The 21,480-nt window shown below is 43.7% G+C and overlaps 2 long non-coding RNA genes across 4 annotated transcripts in view; one reads left to right on the top strand and one right to left on the bottom strand.

The window, feature by feature from the left end:
* Window positions 1-21,480, bottom strand: part of LOC125638208 (uncharacterized) — a 361,930-nt gene that overhangs the window by 16,023 nt on the left and 324,427 nt on the right. The gene's annotated exons all lie outside the window — the stretch shown is intronic.
* LOC142072596 (uncharacterized) overlaps window positions 1-21,480 on the top strand; it is a 37,152-nt gene that overhangs the window by 13,801 nt on the left and 1,871 nt on the right. The gene's annotated exons all lie outside the window — the stretch shown is intronic.

The raw sequence follows: 21,480 nt of genomic DNA on the forward strand, positions 1-21,480 counted from the left end.
ACTTTTTGGCCCAAGGGCCACATCTGGGAATGGAAATTGTGTGGTGGGCCATGAATGCTCAAAAAATTGGGTGCGGAAGGGGGTAAGGACTCTGGTTGGGGATCCGGGCTCCAGGGTGGGGCCAGAAATGAGGCGTTCAGGGTGCAGGAGAGAGCTCTGGGCTGGGATCTAGGGGTTGGGAGGGCGGGAGGGGGATCAGGGCTGGGGCAGAGGGTTGGGGCATGGGAAGAGGCTCGGGGTGCAGGTTCCGAGCGGCATTTACTTCAATCGGCTCCCGGAAACAGCGGTATGTCCCTACTCCGGCTCCTACGCAGAGGCGTGGCCAGGTGGCTCTACACGCTGTCCCATCCACAGGCACCACCCCTGCTTCTCCCATTGGAGCACCAGAGGGGGCCCCTGGAGTGCATAGGAGCGTGATCAGGGCCATACTGTGGCTTCCGGGAGCCACATGGAACGGCCCCCGACCCTGTGTCCCGGCTGGTGCATCGGAGTGGGGCAAGCCCCAGACTCCCCTCCCCAGCTGTACCTCACAGGCCAGCTTAAAACAGCTTGTTTCAGCCCATAGGCCGTAGTTTGCCCACTCCTGGTCTAAACTGTGGTTCTCAAACTTTTTGGGATCAGGACCCATTTATAAATGTTTATGGCCTCTCAGGACCCAGTAAATGGTCTGGAGGTGGAGGCTCTGGGATGGTTTCGGTTGGATTCTGCTCCCCCTGGGTGGGGTTGCAGTATCACTCAGTCAAATTCGGTCTTCCCGGACTTCTGTCATCATGATAACTGGGCTAAACCTGAGTGGTGCTGGCAGATGAGTCCAGCCAGTCCCGTGGGACAGGAGCCACAGGAGCTGCCACGCGACCCTTTGAAACATGCCTCCTTTCTGCTCTCTCAGTCCTGGACCAGCCGTGGACCAGAATTACATCCAGCAAAACTTAGAGCAGCCTTTCTTTGGCTACAGCCAGCTACTACATTAGCCCAGAGTCTGGCAGAGGGCCATGCACTTGACCCAACCTGCCTCTGACGTGCCCTGTTCTTGCCCCTCGCTATTTGGAGTTTTGCACGGTAGCACAGAGCCACCTATGCTGGCTTTGTATCATTCAAGGCTTCCCCAGTATCAAGGGGAATAGTTGGCTGCCTTGTTTGGGCAACTTTCTGGCAGCTCTTCACTGTACGAGCCCCACAGAGCAGCTGAAACAGGGGCCAGGGATTCAGCGCTTCACCTATAACCTTGGGTCAGACAGAATCTTCAGATTTGGGTGCCTCAAGGTTAGGCACTTAAATCCGCATTTAGACCCCTAAACTAGACCCCTAGACTAGAGAGGTGCTGTTCACCAAAGGCTGGGCTGCTCTCCAAGGCCCCAATCCTGGAAACATTTATTGTCTTGGCTATTACTGCCTGCAGGAGTTCGGTTCAGTATGTGCGTTAGAGTCTGCAGGATCAGGAATGCATCGTGGAGAAAGGTGGAGGAGAGAGCATCCAAAACATCTGACAAGTGGGGGATCCACCCTAAATGCTGTAGCTGGAGAAAGACAGAATTTACAGTATGAACTTGTCACTGGTAGGGAAGCTGATATGGGAAGATGTGCTCTAGTTCCATCAGAAGTTGTTGGGCTAGGTGCTGGGGGACGTACTATAGCAAGTGTTATGTCAAAGATCAGGCTGGATGATCATTATGGCCTCAAAGCCTATGAGTCTTCCATAATAGCCTCTCAACCACTTTCAGCCACACATGGCGTGTATTAAGTGGAGAAAGAAGACATTCTGGAATGTTTTCATGCTATTATAAGGTGTCGGGTGCATTTTAGAAATAAATATCCATAAGAAAGCACGTTATATGTGCAAAAAATTTCTTGTTTCAATGACTTTTTAATAATGCAACAGCAGTATTCTAATAGTATTAAGCAATCCAGGTGTATTTCTTTCTCTATTAATATATGCCTTGGGGTGGTTAAGGCCTCAATCTAGCAAAGCTTTTCAGCACACGTTTAACTTTGAATAAGAGTCTACTCCCGCGCTTACTCCAATGGGATTATTCATGTGCTTAAAGTGAAGTGTGTTCTTAAAACCTTTGCTGGACAGAGGCCAAAAAGGCGTACTGCTGTTTGTGTCTCCTCATACAACTAAGACATGTATCAACCAACAAATAAAGCAGGCCCTGGGATGTGTTAAAGGCATGTGTTTTTTTTTTTAACCTTGCCAACGTTTTTTTTTTTAAACCAAGTTTGTTTTGAATAGTTCCACAACCTTGGAGCAAGTCATATTCAAATAATTATTTCCTTTCATTCATAAGTTACAATTTGCAAACTAATTTCTACTTAAATGTTACATTCATCTTGTGTCTTTCCATCTGAAACAGCACCTAGTTCCAGAACCATGAATGCAGCAGTGGATCTGTGAAGTGCTGACACAAGTCTTCACTCCAGCTATATGAAAGCATCATTATAATTCATAATAATTATAACCAGGATTCTCTTTCTTACCCTTCAATTCTGATTGACTTTTCCCCCCTACATCCTGAAAGAGGCTCCAGGGTTTAGCTGTTGCCCCAAACCTTATTCTCCATCCACAAATAAATATAGTTTAAAGATACCCTTTGATACTCTGCCAAAACGTGTATAAATAGCAGTTCATAAAATAACATGTTCCTGCTGGTTTCTGAGAAGGGGAGGAAAAACAAACACAATAAAAATCTGTAAATGTTTGTTCTCTGGCTGTGTCATGTCCATGAAAAGAAATCTAGAGATTTCTTGAGCCTTCCTTTATAGCTTAAAAGCACAGATTTGCCAACCTGCGAAAGTTTGCCTGACAAGTATAATAATAATAATAAAAAAAGTAACTTAAAAGTTAATCAGGCTCACGAGTCTACGATGAGCATTAGAAAAGTTCCTGGTGAAGATCTGAATTGACAGTATGCAGAGACCACAAGCTGTCAAAATGTCAGGCATATGCTACAGTATAAAAAGTTACTAATAACTGCTCGCATTCCTAATGGAAAAAATATAAATTATGAAACTAGATGGTAAATTGTGCTCACATTAGGTGGAAAGGGGACTGATCTGCAATCAGGGCAAGTCTTCTCCTTGACTTCATGTGGCTTGGATCAGGCGTTAGAGTACGAAGAGTTCTGTGCAGCAATCATTCCCATGTGTGAGGAACATTCCTGGTTACTTAGAGAAGGTTTCAGAGGATGGTTTAATAGACAGGGCATTGGATTAGGATTTAGGAGAACTGGATTCCATTCTTGACTCTGCTACAAACTTACTGGGAGATGTTGGGCAAGTCACTTAATTTACCATGTGTAACTTTTCCCCATCTGCAAATTAAGGGTAATACTTCCCTTCTTCAATTAAATCCATTAATAATTAAGAGGTGCTTGCATACTACGGGAATGAGGACTTTATAAGTATTTAGATAGATAAACGTTACACAAGGATTGTGATGGCATGGTAATTGAGACTACATTGTGTTGACAGCCAAATGGTAGTGCAGAGCAGACAACTCCCTCTTTAGATGACCCTTAATGCATCACGTTCTCTTCTGTAGCAGCTATAGTCCCTTCACTTCTATCATGTATACAAAAATGTAAGAAAATAAAGATGAAACAGTGTCCAAAGCAGCACAGATGAGCTCCAGAGTGTCCTTAAGGAGCAAGTATATCTGTACATTTTCCCGCCCCACACCCAAAATACACGTGTTTGCATTGCATGGAATAACAGTTTGTGAGTCATTTGACATCATAATCAAAAAGGCTGACAAAGGAGGTGCTGTTGTCATCATGAATAGGTCGGAATATGAACAAGACGCTGCTCGGCAGCTCTCCAACACAAGTTTCTACAAGCCATTACCCTATGATCCCACTGAGAGTTACCAAAAGCAACTACAGCATTTGCTCAAGAAACTTCCTGAAAAAGCACAAGATCAAATCCGCACAGACACACCCCTGGAACCCCGACCTGGGATATTCTATCTACTACCCAAGATCCATAAACCTGGAAATCCTGGGCGCCCCATCATCTCAGGCATTGGCACCCTGACAGCAGGATTGTCTGGCTATGTAGACTCCCTCCTCAGGCCCTACGCTACCAGCACTCCCAGCTACCTTCGAGACACCACTGACTTCCTGAGGAAACTTCAATCCATCGGTGATCTTCCTGATAACACCATCCTGGCTACTATGGATGTAGAAGCCCTCTACACCAACATTCCACACAAAGATGGATTACAAGCCGTCAAGAACACTATCCCCGATAATGTCACGACTAACCTGGTGGCTGAACTTTGTGACTTTGTCCTTACCCATAACTATTTCACATTTGGGGACAATGTATACCTTCAGATCAGCGGCACTGCTATGGGTACCTGCATGGCCCCACAGTATGCCAACATTTTTATGGCTGATTTAGAACAACGCTTCCTCAGCTCTCGTCCCCTAAAGCCCCTACTCTACTTGCGCTATATTGATGACATCTTCATCATCTGGACCCATGGAAAAGAAGCCCTTGAGGAATTCCACCATGATTTCAACAATTTCCATCCCACCACCAACCTCAGCCTGGTCCAGTCCACACAAGAGATCCACTTCCTGGACACTACAGTGCTAATAAACAATGGTCACATAAACACCACCCTATACCGGAAACCTACTGACCGCTATTCCTACCTGCATGCCTCCAGCTTTCACCCTGACCACACCACACGATCCATCGTCTACAGCCAAGCTCTGCGATACAACCGCATTTGCTCCAACCCCTCAGACAGAGACAAACACCTACAAGATCTCTGTCAAGCTTTCTTACAACTATAATACCCACCTGCAGAAGTAAAGAAACAGATTGATAGAGCCAGAAGAGTTCCCAGAAGTTACCTACTACAGGACAGGCCTAACAAAGAAAATAACAGAACGCCACTAGCGGTCACCTTCAGCCCCCAACTAAAACCCCTCCAACGCATTATTAAGGATCTACAACCTATCCTAAAGGATGACCCAACACTCTCACAAGTCTTGGGAGACAGGCCAGTCCTTGCCTACAGACAGCCCCGCAACCTGAAGCAAATACTCACCAACAACCACATACCACACAACAGAACCACTAACCCAGGAACTTATCCTTGCAACAAAGCCCGTTGCCAATTGTGCCCACATATCTATTCAGGAGACACCATCACAGGGCCTAATAACATCAGCCACACTATCAGAGGCTCGTTCACCTGCACATCCACCAATGTGATATATGCCATCATGTGCCAGCAATGCCCCTCTGCCATGTACATTGGTCAAACTGGACAGTCTCTACGTAAAAGAATAAATGGACACAAATCAGATGTCAAGAATTATAACATTCATAAACCAGTCGGAGAACACTTCAATCTCTCTGGTCACGCAATCACAGACATGAAGGTCGCTATCTTAAAACAAAAAAACTTCAAATCCAGACTCCAGCGAGAAACTGCTGAATTGGAATTCATTTGCAAATTGGATACTATTAATTTAGGCTTAAATAGAGACTGGGAGTGGCTAAGTCATTATGCAAGGTAGCCTGTTTCCTCTTGTTTTTTCCTACCACCCCCCCCCCCCCAGATGTTCTGGTTTAACTTGGATTTAAACTTGGAGAGTGGTCAGTTTAGATGAGCTATTACCAGCAGGAGAGTGAGTTTGTGTGTGTATGGGGGTGGGGGGGATGTGAGAAAACCTGGATCTATGCAGGAAATAGCCCGACTTGATTATGTAAAGAGTTGTCACTTTGGATGGGCTAGCACCAGCAGGAGAGTGAATTTGTGTGGGGGGGTGGAGGGTGAGAAAACCTGGCTTTGTGCTGGAAATGGCCCACCTGTTGATCACTTTAGATAAGCTGTTACCAGCAGGACAGTGGGGTGGGAGGAGGTATTGTTTCATATTCTCTGTGTGTATATAAAGTCTGCTGCAGTTTCCACGGTATACATCTGATGAAGTGAGCTGTAGCTCACGAAAGCTCATGCTCAAATAAATTGGTTAGTCTCTAAGGTGCCACAAGTACTCCTTTTCTTCTTGGCTATGGACTTACAGCAGTAAAGGAAATACAGCCTTGGGCAATGCCATCTTAAATAATTAAGGACTGCAATTCCTTAAGTTGTAAGTTAATTATCTCTCAAAATTTGATTTTCCATGGGGGGAAGGGGAGGTGGGAAAAAACAGCTACAGAACTGGCTGAAAACTTTCAATGATTGAAATCTTGAAAAAAAACCAAACAACTCATTGCATTAGCATTTTATTCCTTGTGTCCATTACTTACATAGTCAGTTATGAAACCATCAAAGTCTAACACTAATACTATTTCCTTGAAGAAAACTTTGCCATTGTGAAGTTAAGGTGTGGTGACTATCTCGCTAACAGTTCTCTAATCCTTGGAAGGATGTTGTAGTTGGCCCAAATAAAATCCCAACCATTAAGAAGGTCAGGAAATTCAGAGTAAAGGTTTCAAAACATGGAATTTATATTCATAGCAGTAAAGGAAAACAAATATTTAATTTCATCTGATTTACCATGAAGTCCAGTAAACAATATTTCTTTGGAGTTCATACATCATTGACCATGCAAACTATAAAGGCATTTATTTGTTAAAGCATGATTGATTAATTAGCAGGAGTAGGCCATCCCTTCATATAAGGCATGGCAGATTATCTCAAACTGAATTTGAGGACGAGGACTATGGAAAGTCACTCATATTTTGGTCCAGACCAAAAACAATGTTGTAGGCTAAATCTGACTCCAAGACTAGCAAGTCACACCAATTCTCTCCCTCCAGGGTCGAACGATTACACTAATGAAGATCAGCCTCCAGCAGGGCCTGGCTCCAAATCTTTACAGCCATGTTGTTTGCTCCCCAAGACAGCATTTCGCATGTATATTTCAGAGATGGAGTTTTGTCTCTCAATAATTCACTGACATAGATGTCCCCAGTGCAGAATTTCTAACATTTGCAATACTATGCTGCACATCTTTGCCTCACCAGGGTACTGCTTTCTCCTTTGCAATGAAATAAGTCAATCTCTCTGGGAAAATTCCCAGCCTCTTCTTAGAAAGCTGCAACAGAGAAATAGAGTAGCAACTGATCCCAGCCTGGTTTTTTTTGTTATTCAGACAAATGTTAATCACTAATCAGCATCTACCTTAAATCACCATTAACATCCTGACTAGCTTTCTTTCTCTATTTCTCCAGGCAACAAGCCCAGTTGTTTCCCATTGATACTAGCAAAATAAATCCCTAAGAGACAGAGCCAACATTTCTGTCTCAGAAGAAAAACTTCTTGTATTACAGCCCTATAAAACAACAATCAGCAATTGGCTATGTTCCTTTCTTCACCTATAGCAGTCTCAAGGCTCTGCATGATCTGCAGTCCCTCCAGCTGTTAGTAACTTAATTGAAATATTGATCAAAATAAAAGCCATTCCCCCAAAATTTGCAGTATTACCACTAACCATAATTTAGTCATGTTTTATTATGCAGTGACAGCCTAAACCTAATGCAAGTAAAGAATACAATAACAATATTCAAAAACGGCTGTTTCTATAATCTCATGACAAGTGAATATAGGGCCAGATCCTCAGCTAGTGTAAACTGACATAGATCCACTGATTTTAATGAAACTTCACAAGTTTGCACCCAGCTCATAATGTGTACATGACAAAGAAAACAATTATAAATCTGCGGCTTCATTTTCTTTACTTCTTATATTTGGCTGAGAGCCAAGGTCTGCCCCAGATTCAGGTTCCGATGCATAAGCCCCTTGCTCCTAAATTCACAGTGGTTTGTTAATCAGGCTTTCCAATGAAAAGCGAGGAGAGAGAGTTGCCCAGCTGTTTCACAGGTCTTCAAGGGCAGAAGCCTACAGAGCGGCCGAACCCATCATGCTCAAAACCAAGGTATATTGTGTTAAAATCCATGTTTTATTAATTTTTTATATCTGTGACCAAATGGTCAGAGAGAAGAGAGATTATTGACTGCAGAACTAGACAACATAACACCTATGTTTTGTTCCTGTAGATTTATTTTGAGAGTAGATTTATTTTGTCAGCACAGAGAGAGAGAGAGAGAGAGAGACTGAAGGATGATTGACATGCTGAAAGGTAAACAAAGATTTGCCTTGCACAGGAGACTATGGCGGTTTTAGATGCTTGTGGAGCATCTAGCAACGCTTTGTGTGCAGCGTCAGCTCCAGATGAGAGGATGCAACTTAGTGAAATGGCAGCCTCTAAACCGGAATCCCATGGCAAAAGAACAAATAAAAGAGCAACCCTGATATTCCTGACTGGGAGGTGACAAGTCACTAAATGCTAGCTACAGCATCGTTTCAAAGCGGGGGAAAAGAAAACGTTAAACTCAAAGCCTTGCTCGTTTCATTTGCTGTTCTGACCCAGCTCAGCTTAGTGCAATTGCAGGGAGTTGGGAGAGGGGAGAAGCAGCCATTTTCTTTACACCCGAACTAGGACCAAAAGGGATGTGGAGGGGGAAGTCGCCACAATGTTTTTGACATTCTACTCAACAGCATATAAGCAGCCAGAGCGAACCCCGCACAAGGTCTAAGCCCTTATTAGGTGTCACTTAAGCAAGCAGTGCATGGGCCTTGTACTGGCCATCTGCCCAGGGTGAATTTCATCCCAGACAACAGAAACAATTTGTACAGGGGGCTGGGGGGGTGCCAAGAGCCACTGAACCAAGCTGTAAACCTGGAATATGATGGAAACCTCTTCAAGCCAGGGAGTGCGGCAGCACCCCCAGCACCCCTAATTCCAGCACCCATGCCGGACAATCAGCTGCAGGCTACATTAATGCACTGCTCTTTGTAGGTGAGGAGGTATCCATATTGCCTTATGGTAATTCCCTCAGGGCGCCAGAGGATTTCTATTCAATACCATTCTACCATGAGGAACAACGGAGGCCTGGCTTATCTGGTTTCTATCCTATTTCCTTATTTTTAAGTTATTTCTTGACAAATCCTCCCAGGCTTGAAGGTAGTACTGGATCTTCCCTCCCTTCAGACACACTGAAATGTTTTCTCCACCTCTTTGCTTGGCCAGACTGCCCAATCATTTTTACTACTATGTTTTTTATGATTCATTCTTAAATGTGATGTACAAGGACAGGCAGAAAGAAATACAAATAGAGGAGTATGGACAGACTTGTCATTCTGGATAGTAGTTCAATGTTTTACCAACAGGTTTTAGAGATATACATAACTAGATTTCATCCACTGAGTCCGAATAGCCATACCAAACATGCTTTGCTTTTGAATACTAAACCTGTTTTGTTTTAAAAAGAGGCTGTGAGTCTGAGTGGAAAGGGCACTGGACGGGGAGTTAGGAGACGTGAGTTTTATTCCCTGTCTTGTTGTGTGACCTTAGGCAAATCAGTGAGGCCTTGTTTTCACTGCAAGTTAGCACATGGGAGTGACTGAACTCGAGTTAGCCCTGCTTGCCTGAGAGCAGACACGCTGCCCAGTGACATGGGAGTTATTCAGAGTGATTGGATGAGCAGCACAGAGGGACTACATTAGCTGTAATGAGTTATTGCAACTCAATTTGTTGCATCCCCCACAGCATTACTAGCTCAAGCATCAGCAGCACACTTCAACAACCCCTCCCCCCTGGGCCAAAAAAATAATTCCTCCCACCCCCCACCCCCACAGGCCAGATAGCTCAAGCTTAAAGTCCCACTTAACTCAAGATTTTTGGGGTTGGGGGCAGGAGTTGAGTTAGGGGTGACACTTGAATTATAACTCAAGCATACTGTATGGGGAAGACACTCTTAGCCTCTCTGTACCTGTTTTCCCCTCCCATCTTTGTTGCATTTATTTTGAGTAATTTCCCCAGTGACGTGTTTTATGATGCCTAGCACAAAGGGACCTGATCTCACTTGCGTGCTACTGTAAAGAAAATAAAGAATTAACTTGAATATGAAAATTGGGGGTTTCCTCTCCCACATTTTTCCATCGTCTAACTCTATCTCAATAGCATTTAAAATAAAATTTTCAGTCTTTGGTGCAGGATGCTGAAAATACCTTAAAGTACAAACAACAAATATTTTGCTTTGCACTTGAGAAAAATCTTTCCCATCCAGTAGCATGGATGTCATTTGGGCTATTTAATTTACAAATCTGTTTATCAGAATCTAATCAAAGGTTTTAAGCTAGCAGAGAAACAAAATTAGTTAGATTTCTCAATAATCGCTTCTCTTAGCTGCAGGAAAAGAAAAACATGAGATGAAAGAGCCTTCACTCTGTTATTGAAGTTAGAAGGATGTTGAAAATAGGCCAATGGTCCTCCTTGAAAAAGCTAAGAAAGGCTCTAGGAGTCTAATTAGTAGAAAAATATGCCCTTTCATTGACTTTTCAGTCAGAAGAAATGCAAAAACAAGGGACTGTCTATTCAAGATCACAAACGGGACAGAAGCAATTTTATACACATATTCCTCAGAGGATTCTGGATAATGCACAGTGCTTCAAGACTTTGCCAATCTACATATTTTTGGCCTTTAGCAAGATAAATTATGAGACAGTGAAAATTATACTTTTTAACCTTAAGTAAAAAAAAAAATATCCCGTTCTCTTTTTAATAGTTCCTTCACATGATACCTGAAAATTAGACTGTGTTTCCAGTCAGTGCAGAAGGATTCTGTAGGTGGAACCAATTACTGAAAGGATATTTATATTTTTCAGCTGATGGTGGATAATACCTGGATAGAGACTCTTTGGAAGTGCAAGAGGCAATATGGGGATTCTGTCTCAAAGCATGACACAGCAATAAAAACTGGCATTTACTAAGTCTTCTTGCTACATGGCATACAATGGATGCTTTATAACCAAGCTGGCTGTGTATGATTAAAATAAAGACACAGAAGTAGCATTATATAGAATAACACACCCAGGACTGGGAGAACTCATAGGTTTTCACTTTGTCCAATAGCTCATCATAATATGACTGCACTTTTATAAAAATTCCCAAACATCAGCTGGGTTGGCTGTATACCAGTACTGTTATGTAGGTAAATAATATTGTCCCTGTTTCACAGATGGCAAAACAGAGGCTCAGAAAGTCTATGGACCTGATTCTGCAAACCTTACCTACACCAAGTAGTACAATGGGACCTCTCGTATGAGTACTATTCAGAGTGTAGAATCGGGTTGTAAGGGACTTGTTCAAGGTCACAGAAGGAGCCAGTATAAAAATCAGGATTAGAATTTATCTGAAGTGACCCCCCAGTGTGTTGTATCTTTTGCTCTTTACATAACATTCATAATATGAAGGAACCACACGGGCACAGAGGGGTCCATATCACTTTGCTAGGCCATGCTTAGCAATATGTACACACTGCTCCTCTGGCAGGGTTCTGGTGGCTTCTGAAATGTAGCAGACAGTGAGGGCCTCTAGAGGGGACACAAACTATTTAAAGGAACACTACCCAATTAGTGCCATGCAGAGTTCACAGTGTCCATCAGGCAAATCATTTAGTGTTTCTATCCATAAAATGGGGGCAATGAGGTTTAACTACCACATAGGGATGGAATGAAGGTTAACTACATGGGCAAACTGGCATGTAAGCAGCTGCCATCTCTTCCTGCAAACCACTTTCGGGGCCCTGGCTTGTTTTCCTCCTCAAGATGGAGACTGTATAAGTAGGGGCATAGCGAGCAGATCGAGGGACGTGATCGTTCCCCTCTATTCGACATTGGTGAGGCCTCATCTGGAGTACTGTGTCCAGTTTTGGGCCCCACACTTCAAGAAGGATGTGGATAAATTGGAGAGAGTCCAGCGAAGGGCAACAAAAATGATTAGGGGTCTGGAACATATGAGTTATGAGGAGAGGCTGAGGGAGCTGGGATTGTTTAGCCTGCAGAAGAGAAGAATGAGGGGGGATTTGATAGCTGCTTTCAACTACCTGAAAGGGGGTTCCAAAGAGGATGGCTCTAGACTGTTCTCAATGGTATCAGATGACAGAACGAGGAGTAATGGTCTCAAGTTACAGTGGGGGAGGTTTAGATTGGATATTAGGAAAAACTTTTTCACTATGAGGGTGGTGAAACACTGGAATGCGTTACCTAGGGAGGTGGTAGAATCTCCTTCCTTAGAGGTTTTTAAGGTCAGGCTTGACAAAGCCCTGGCTGGGATGATTTAACTGGGAATTGGTCCTGCTTTGAGCAGGGGGTTGGACTAGATGACCTTCTGGGGTCCCTTCCAACCCTTATATTCTATGATTCTATGATTCTATGACTGCAAGCCACCTTGGGGTATGTCAACACCACAGTTAAACACCCGTGGCTGGCCCGTGTCATCTGCCCCAGGCTCATTGTATGGCTCAGGCTGGGATCCATGCTCTGGGACCTCGTGAGGCAGGAGGGTCCTAGAGGCCAGGGTCCAGCCCAAACATCTACAATGCGATTTTACAGCCCCGTAGTCTGAGCCCTGCGAGCCCAAACCAGCTGACACAGGCCAGCTGCAGGTATTTAATTGTAGTGTAGACATCCCATTAGTAGCCCAACTTTCTGAAAGGGAGATGCCTATTGAGGCTTGTCTGATGTTAAGTGGGAAAAGGGGAATTGTGGGTCATTACGTCCCAGGAAGATGGGGCCATGGACAGGAGAGCAGGGAATGAAATAAGAGAAAGGGTCTCCCTGTCACACAAAATGGCAACTTCCCTGCAAGATTGTTCCTTTAATGGGTTACCTACAATGTTCACTTTAAAAAAAAAAGAAGCTGTCCCACTGATGAAATGAATGTGGAAAAAAAGACAGTGGAGTTCTTGCCCTCACCACTAGAAAGCGCTATGCTGTTCCTCAGAGTCATATTTCTGAATCCCGTCTGCAACCCTCAAGAATCATGAGGCTTATTCCCTTTGTTGATGTTGGACTTGTTTTTAAGGTCAATAAAAGCCACTGAGCAAGAGCAAGAGAAGTCAAAGGAGCCCAGCAAAAGGATTTCTGTGTGTTTGTTCTTGTTTCTTCCTGGAATGCTGCAATCCACAAGTCCTTGCCACTGTCCAGAAGCAAGCCACTAACTCGATTCCAACAGCCTAGAAACTGAAATTACACCTGGATAAATTATTCAAATATTTGTGTCTATTTAAAGGGCTTTTATGGACTTTTCAGTTAAATAAAATATGAAAATGGCATGCTCAAGAGTGGTCATGGGGCACCCCTGCCAGAGTTGGGAGCATGGGATGGTTTTAGCAATCGCTCCATGGATATAATTAAATGGCCTGGGAGTCCAATGCTGCGGTCTTTCCCCAGGAAGAAGGGCAAGGGGTCTTCTGCCCAAGTAAAGACTGCATGATGTAAGTCCCATGTGTGAAAACTGCGGCATAATGCTAGCCAGGGATACGGGGCATCATTCATTTTGAAATGCTTCAAATATTGATAAAGGTATTTCTGTGCAGCAAGATGAAAATGATTAGGGCACTTAAGGCAATCCCTGGAATTTAAAGGGCAATCCTTTGCAGAGAGCTTGATATTTTTTCCATTTTCCTCTATCCCTGTTGTTTCTAGAAATGTAAGCTCATAATAGAACAGGATCCAGGAGAAGAGGACACACGTTTCCCATAAGTTTGCTCAGTTCTTTTGGATGGCAGAGCTGTTTTAGAAATGGCAAAGCTCAGCACTTGGAGTGAGGTTATGAGTTGGACTGTGTGCTCGCACAAAGGACTGAGAACCTCCTCCCCCCACTTATACCCTTACGTGCACTGTCTGGACCATGGGCTGGACATGCAGGAGCAAGCAGAGCTACATGGCTACTTACACCCTTTCCAGAGAAGGTGGCCAGGAAGTAGGGTTGCCAACTTTCTAATTGCACAAAATTGAACACGCTAGCCCTTCCCTGAGACCCCCCCCTTCCCCGAACCTCCCCCCCCCCCGCTCACTACATTCCCCCTCCCTCTGTGGCTCGCTCTCCCCCACCCTCACTCACTTTTACAGGGCTGGGACAGGGGGTTGGGGTGTGGGAGGGGGTGAGGGCTCTAACTGGGGATGTGGGCTCTGGGGTGGGTCCAGAAATGAGGGGTTCAGGGTCTCAGAGGGGGCTCTGGGTTGGAGCAGGGGGTTGGGGGGCGAGGAGGTGAGGGCTCTGGGATGGGGCCAGGGATGAGGGATTTGGGGTGAAGGAAGGGGCTCCAGGTTTGGGGGGGCTCAGAACTGGGGCAGGAAATTGGGGCACAGGGTTGGGGCGCGGGCTTACCTCCAGTGGCTCCTGGTCAGCGGAGGTGCTAAGACAGGCTCCCTGCCTGTCCTGGCACTGCGGACCGCGCTGTGCCCCGGAAGCAGCCAGCAGCAGGTCCGGCTCCTAGGGGGAGGCTCTTGCCTGCAACATCTCTGGTATAGGAATCTCCCTCACAACTTTTTAGTTAACAAATCTGAGGAACTGTCCCAGATTGATGTGTCAGTGGAAGGTTTTGGAACAAATCGGTAAGTTAAACATTAAGAAGTCATCAGACTCAGATGGTATTCACCCAAAAGTTCTGAAGGAACTCAAATACAAAATTGCAGAACTAGTAGGTGTGGTATGTAACCTTTCATCTAAATCAGCCTCTGTACCAGATGACAGGAGGATAGCTAATCTAATGCCTATTTTTAAGAACAGCTCCAGAGGCAATCCTGGCATTTAATTTTTCCCTTTACTTCCTTGCCATGCTGTTTGGATATATCAAGTTGCCTCCTTTACAATTGGCTTTGTCCCTCTTGCCTAATTAATCAGCTTTGTGACCTCACAATCCATCACTGAACAGGTTTGTCACAAACATTAGCTTTGTGAATAGAGGGGAAGGATGGTGATTAGGCTGCTAGCCTGGGACCCAGGAGACCTGAGTTCACTTTGTTGCCCTACCGAACACGTGCTGTGAGATTGTCAACAAGTCCCTCAGGACCAGATCCTCAAAGGTATGTAAGGACCTAACTCCTTGTCAATGCAACTGACTGCAATCAGTGGAAGTGAGGTACCTAAATACTGTAGAGGATCTGGGTCCTAGCCTCTCTGCGCTAAGTGTAAAATGCTGATAATGGCACTTCCCTACTTTACATGGTCATTGTGAGCATAACAGCATTAATGACTGTGTGGGCCTCAGATAGCTGACACAATGACTTGGGTCCCAAGAGAAGGGTAAAATGAGAACTTCTGTTTATACACAAATGTCCTGGAGCTAGGAACAGGCCTAAACAAATCCAAGACCTAGACAGCTTGGGAAAGGTCAGATCTTGACTTTGGCCTGTTGTAGAGATGGGAATAGTGATAAACAAACTCTGGCTCTGATCCTCTCAAATCCAGATCCCAGCTCTGCTTAGGGCCAAATCCTGCCATTCTTTTGCCATTCAGGCAAAAACCCCACAGCTTTCATGACAGATTTGCTTGTGAGAGGATGGCAGGATTAGACCCTAACGAGTTAGAAACTATGAGAAAGAGACAGAGACTATGATGCTGCAGTAGAGACACTCAGGTCAACAGTGTGAAAAGCAGATTGAAGCAAGGCAGCTCTGCCAAGAGCAAGTGCTGTAATTCAAGTGTGCTAGAAAAAAGGTGAGGAGAAAGGAGGGCTACGATGGGATGTTAGTGGTCAGTGGTGGTGGGCAATTACAAATGTCTGGGGAAGAGGACCTTACGAGAAATCAATTCAACTGCTCTGGCAGGGAAGCTTTAGGAGGGATCCGTCCTATAAGTACTGGCTAAAAGGTCAACATGCAATGGAAGGGGGAGGGAATGTGGCCAGGTAAGTAAAATAGAAGGTGAAAATCCAGATGTTCTGATGCTTCAAGAGGTTCAAGGACATACCAAAAAATAATAATCACTTTTGCTACTCTGCAGCTTGAGTGCTCTGACCGGTCAAGCCTAAAGCGAAATTGTTTGTTCTCTTTTGTGTAACAGGCAAGCAAATACAATCAAGGGAAGGAGCAAGGGTTCCACACCTTAGTGATTTATCCTTATTGCACCACTCTGAGGTTAGAATAACTGTCTGGGAGCCAAAGAAAAACAACAGCATACCTATTTGTGCCTTTGCTGCAAGCATAATTAAGTGATCTGCTTTTTGCACAGCAGACATCTAATTAAAACAAGGCGGGAGAAGAGAAAAAGAGAGCACAAAATATGTATTTCAGAAGCTTGAAGAACAGAGGAATGTATCATAAAAGCTTGCAAATAACATCACTAAATTCATCATCACTCTGCTGTAGGCAGCTGTAATATAGTGTGCAGACTCACTTGCTATTTTCTATCGGCCTATTTTCAGCAACCTTTGAATAGCCCCCAGAGCCCACACTCATTCTGAACACTCTCCAAGGAAATTAAAGAATGCCACCTGATTGGACCCTCCGGCCACACCCTCTGGAAATAGCTAATGCTGAGTCAAAAATGACCAATCCAAGACACTGTAAATGGAGCTGGAGTCACCTTTCATTCTCCTTTGACTCCTCTCTATTCCCTGCCTTCCTGCTACAAGGCTTTTTCGATTCTGTCAATCATGCCAGAAAGTAACAGCATTTTACCATTAACTAAAATACTGTGCAGTGCAAACAAGGCTCTCCTTGAGTCCAAATCCCAGTGGAGCTCAGTGGTAGCTCTCCCAGACTAAGGCTTTGGCCCTAGGAGAGAGCTCTTCCGTCAGATTAATTACTCCAGCCCCCGCAAGCAGCAGTAGCTGTGTTGGCAGGAGACGGTCTCCCTCTGACATAGTGCTGTTCATACCAGTGCTTAAATTGGCATAAGTTAACTTGCTCAGTGGGATGGCTAATTCACACCCCTGAGTGATGCAACTTATGTTGATTTGATCAACTTATGTTGATTATGTTGTCATTAAGCTATAGTGTAGCCGTACCCTTAAGCTACACAACACATTGAAGGGCACAATGTTGCTTTGACTGTGGAGGGCATGGACAAGGTGATCTCACTGTTTTGCGTTGTTTTTCTTTTTTCCTGATTGTTGTGAGTTTCTGCCAATTCCTCAGGTAACTATATTGAGCCTGATCTAAAGTCAACAAGTGCCTCTCTGATGACTTCAGTGGGTTTTGGAACAGGCTCATTTGGGGCAATAGCATCCAAAGCCTGGCTGTACACAATGCCCAATATAAGGGCAATCTGGCAAAGAGTTCAACACGTGCTTACTTTTAAAAACATAAGTAATTCCACTGGGATTCTTACAAGGATGTTAATGGGACTATTCACATGCTTAAGTGTTTTGCTAGATCAGGGCCTTAGTAGGTGATGTGTATGTATGAGATTTTCAAAGGGCTGGAATTTCTTGTTGCAGATCTGAACTTTATCAGCCTTACTTATGTGATAGATTCTCTTAAGTACAATGCCCAGCTTTTTCTGTTCCAAGCTCTGTGAACTTGTGAGCGAGAAATATTCACATTAACATGGTCAGGTATATCATGAAGTTAAGGCATTTGGTTGAACAATGAATCGGCACTGAAGTTCATGAAAGTCTTTGGTTTCGCTTTTGTCATTAGATTCATAGTCAATTAAAAATCTGGACATAGAGAGTTTTATGGGAATGCTACATTGATAAAAATGGGGAGGAAGGGGCAGGAAGGAATTGAGTTATGATGAAGCCAAGGCAGTCGATCTGGAAGAAATAATTATTTTTCTATAACTGGCCAGGGAATGGAGGATCCATTATGTGGATGAATTGAAAGAGCAGAGGCAATTTGTCAGTCTGACTTGTTTGAGTGAGTAACTTCAATTTCTAAGTTATTTTTCTTTCATTGTCACACAGGAATGTGTTTTACATTTCAAGCTCTTCTTATGCTGACCTGAATGTAAGAAAGGAAAGGGTAGGACTCACACTGACTAAAGGTAGCAATATTTTCACAGTGGCATCCCATGATATAGCTAAACTACAGAGAAGACATCAGAATTTCCAGGTTTCAGGGGATTTAGAATTTGGCTGGAAAAGATTCACTCCAGATGGAAATTTGGAATTCAAAGGCACAGCACAAGAGCAATATGTTTTGTCTTTTGAGTGCTTTTGTTCATTTTTTAAAAAATGCGAGTGCAAGAAAGTGTACGGGTTTCTAATGCTTTTTACCTTAAAAAGCTAAAACCACATAAGCATTCACTGTGCATTATTCTTAATAAGCATTCCAAAATAGTGTTTTCAAAGTGAAATTGTGGGGGGTGATAGGGCATATTATAGAATGCGAAATTCTTTTAAAGAAATTAGAGATTAAGGATGAGGTTTTTCAAAAACATCAAAAGGTAACAAGGCCAGTGGGACTTGTGCTCCTATGACACTTTTCAAAATCTCCCCCTGCAATGCAGATATGGATGTAAGCAGGCAAAGTTCCTACCTCCTCCAAAGAATGTACAACATGCATACATGTACCCTCTGGGGCCTGATTTTCAAAAGACCTTGGCATACTGGGCCCAGAAATGCCAGATCCTAAGCACTTTTGAAAAACCAGCCCTTATAACACCTAGTTTCAAGCTAACCGAATACACCTCATCTAATCTCAGAGCAGTTTGTCAGTGACCAGAACATAGGTGGTCAGGCCTCATGGTTAGAGCAAGAACTAGGAATCAGAGCCTAGGATCAGGGTCAGAGGCTAGGTGTCAAAGCCAAAGAGCAGAGCCAAAGTTAAAAGCTAGGAATCAGAGCCAAGGGGCAGGACCTGGTGACCTGGAGTGAGGTAGGGCTGGGAACAAGCAGACATAGGCACCATCACAGCTGCTTTGCGCAGCTCGTGAGTTGTGGCTGCTGGGTTTAAGAGCCAGTCTCCTGACTTTTCCAACTAACCAGGCAATGTAGCCAATCAGGCAGCCTCCTGCAGGCCACCTGCACTCAGTGGGTTGCCCAGAGAGTCCCTGCATTGCAGGCTGACTGTGCTGCAGGCCCTGATTCCGACAGCGATCAGGCACTGCACGTCAGGGTGATTCTGCCGGAAAGCCTTCCATCCACACACAGAGAATCCATCCTACAATCGGTTCCACACCCGTAATCATTTTTGTTGCCCTTCTCTGTACCTTTTCCAAATCCAATGTATCTTTTTTGAGATGGGGAGAGGAGAACTTAGTAATTAAGGTGTGGATATACCATGGTTTTATATAGTGCCATGATGATATTTTCTGTCTTATTATCTAATCTCTTTCCTAATGGTTCCTAACATTCTGTTCGCTTTTTTGACTGCTGCTGCACAATGACTCCAAGATCTCTTTCTTGAGTGGTGATGGCTAAATTAGACCCCATCTAATTGATGAATAGTTGAAATTATTTTTTCCAGTGTGCATTACTTTGCACTTATCAACACTGAACTATAAAAAAGGCCATGAGTGATGCCAATGCAAATCAAGCTGTTACTGGGGGGGAAAGGGGGAGGAGCGGGGGAAGCAAAAAACCTTCTTTAATCCTCTGAGACACAATTAAAACCTTAAAACAAGATTTTGAAGAGGACCATGTTACTGCTTTGTTTCATGTATGAAACTGAAAATGAACTAGGAATTTCTAACATAAAGGGATCCTTTCATCCCATCTTAGCTACTTGATTCAAAGTTTAAGAATAATGAACCCTCAGGGTCCTGTTCTCCTTTCACACCAGCATAAACCAGAAACACTTCCACTGACAGCAGTGGGATCACAGTGGTGCAAAACCAATGGAAGAGGGAAGATAAATCAGGCCCTCATTTCTTACTGGTACCTATCTTTGCAAGTTTGGGCTCGTCATGGTTAAACAGGCAAGCCAGTTTGGGCTTAGATGGCTGCAGGAGGAGTTATTGCTACATGCCCAGAGGGAATGCCCTCTCTTTCATAGAGAGTGATTTATTTTTCATATCAGTTTGGACTCAGCCATTTCCCCCTGCACCCCAGAAACAAAGTCATTCAATGGAACAAAGCTATGTGAGATGACTTCTAAAGAATAAGCAGCTATCTCAGCCTAGGATAAGAAATAAGATATTTGGAAATTAAAAGCCAGCTTTATGCTACAGGCTCCTTTCATTCTTCTATCTCTAAATGTGAAAGAAAAATGTAGGAGAAAAGCTTGTAAAGATTCAGACAACCCATGAAAAATGGAAAGTGCCTTTTTCATCTGAAAGACTTTCTTTTTGTCAGGTTAAATGCACATTCATTTAATCTGTTTAACCAGATCAGCCCCAGTATAGTTAAGCAATGAAAACACCAAACCTTGGCGCTTAAGTCTGGAAGCCTTAAGACAATCTTCCTTTCTCTTAGATAAGACCGAGGCATTCCATCTTGGCTTAAAATAATCATAATTATGTTTCTAAACAGTCAAGGACTGGAGAGTTTAAAATTCTGCAGAGAGAGATGAAGTTTCCTGTTCATTGTATGGGCTAATCTTTTTTAATAAGGGAAGTTAATGTGATATTGATTCGGGGGGCAGGGGATACTCTGCCATATTGCAATAGAGGCAAAGGGGGAAGGGTAGATAGCCACAGGGGATTAATTTTTTATTCATTCTCAGAACTCTCCAAGCGAATCTCAAATCGCCAAACCTACAAAGCCTTTTCCATGACATTAAACTTCTTCCACTTTACACCTCACCTCTACAAGGCTGTTTCTCTCCCTTTCTGAGCATGTATGTAACTGAAAAGTAAGGTTATTCCTTGCTCTGAAGTGTTGGAGTTTAGTTAGCAGCTGTGATGGTATCAGCCAATATGTTGCTTTTTAATGACATCACTCATACATTATGAATGAGGAATTTGAAGAGCAGAAAAAAAAGGCAGCGTGCATAATCGTTAACTGTTCAACTGCTTGAAGAGCTTTGTATAGAAAGTAATAAATCCTCCAACCTTCTTGTTTGTAAGAACAAGTTGGCACCGCACCTGGCTTCTGATCGATGTAAGAAGGAATCATGGTCAAACCACAAATCACATTAAGAGGTTTTCATGAGTTTAGAAGAAGTCTGGCCTTTAGAATTCATGAGCTTTCTTCTCCCTAAATAAAATTCACCTGTTTAGTCCAAAACCTTCTCTCACAGACAGCAATTTGACCAGCAAGCTGTTAAGCATTTAGGTACATACAGCAGCTCAAACACATACTGGTATATGTTGGCTCTTATCAGCAACAGTGCTCACCTCACTGCCACTTTTGGAGGAGCCAGCAGAGGTGAGCTTCTTGGTAGCCTTAGTTGTACAGCTTTTATGCCCTCCTTTGACATTTTCCTTCCTACTTTTGTCTCAGGAGCCCTGATATTTCAGTCCTACTACCCTCAGGCTGAAGATGGGCCTGAACTGTGAATTTTTTTAAAGTTCAGGAGTATTTGGGCCCTGGGTTTTCAGTGTGGGCCCAAACTACTTCAGTCTAAATAAGAAAAATAATTTTCTTGTGGAACATGGTTTAATGAGTCTGAAAGAGAAAGTTGATAATTGCATGCAGGTCTGCAAAGGCACTGATAGCATCTTGGCACATCCCAATGCCATGGTCCCATCCCCACACCATGGCCCTGCTTCTCCTTAGAATAGCTGTAATTATGATCAATGAGGAAGTTCACATCTCTTGGAGGTATTGTTTCTGACTCTC

Source organism: Caretta caretta, chromosome 6, assembly GCF_965140235.1.
Source record: "Caretta caretta isolate rCarCar2 chromosome 6, rCarCar1.hap1, whole genome shotgun sequence".
NCBI lineage: Eukaryota > Metazoa > Chordata > Testudines > Cheloniidae > Caretta > Caretta caretta.